The 413-nt window shown below is 40.4% G+C and overlaps 1 non-coding gene across 1 annotated transcript; it reads left to right on the top strand.

Moving 5' to 3' along the window:
* Positions 1-231: 231 nt before the first annotated feature.
* LOC137505725 (U2 spliceosomal RNA) lies at positions 232-413 on the top strand. The gene has a single exon (XR_011020322.1). It is a non-coding gene; the product is annotated as a U2 spliceosomal RNA (small nuclear RNA).

Raw genomic sequence — 413 nt, 5'->3', positions numbered from 1 at the left:
ATGTGCATAAAAAAGATGAAATTTCTGTGGATGATGCTGTAAAACTGTTCATTTGGCTTATTTATGTGATGTTAAAAAAGCTGGAAAAGAAAAAGCAGATGCTTGGTGGCAATGGTGGCGATGGAAGCATTACTGCTAAAATAAAAGAACAGATTTGGCCGTAATGATGAATACTGTATGAACTGTTTGTGCACTGAAGGTTCTGAAACGTGAGGCAAGTAATGGTTCAGTATCTGAGTGGGGGGAAAAAAAGAAAAAAATCTGTTCTTATCAGTTTAATATCTGATACGTCCCCTATCTGGGGACCATATATTAAATGGATTTTTGGAACAGGGAGATGGAAGAAGAGCTTGCTCTGTCCACTCCGCGCATCGACCTGGTATTGCAGTACCTCCAGGACCGGTGCACTACTC

This window comes from Hyperolius riggenbachi, chromosome 4 (assembly GCF_040937935.1).
Source record: "Hyperolius riggenbachi isolate aHypRig1 chromosome 4, aHypRig1.pri, whole genome shotgun sequence".
In the NCBI taxonomy this organism is placed as follows: domain Eukaryota; kingdom Metazoa; phylum Chordata; class Amphibia; order Anura; family Hyperoliidae; genus Hyperolius; species Hyperolius riggenbachi.
This window is presented reverse-complemented; position numbering and strand designations above follow the sequence as displayed.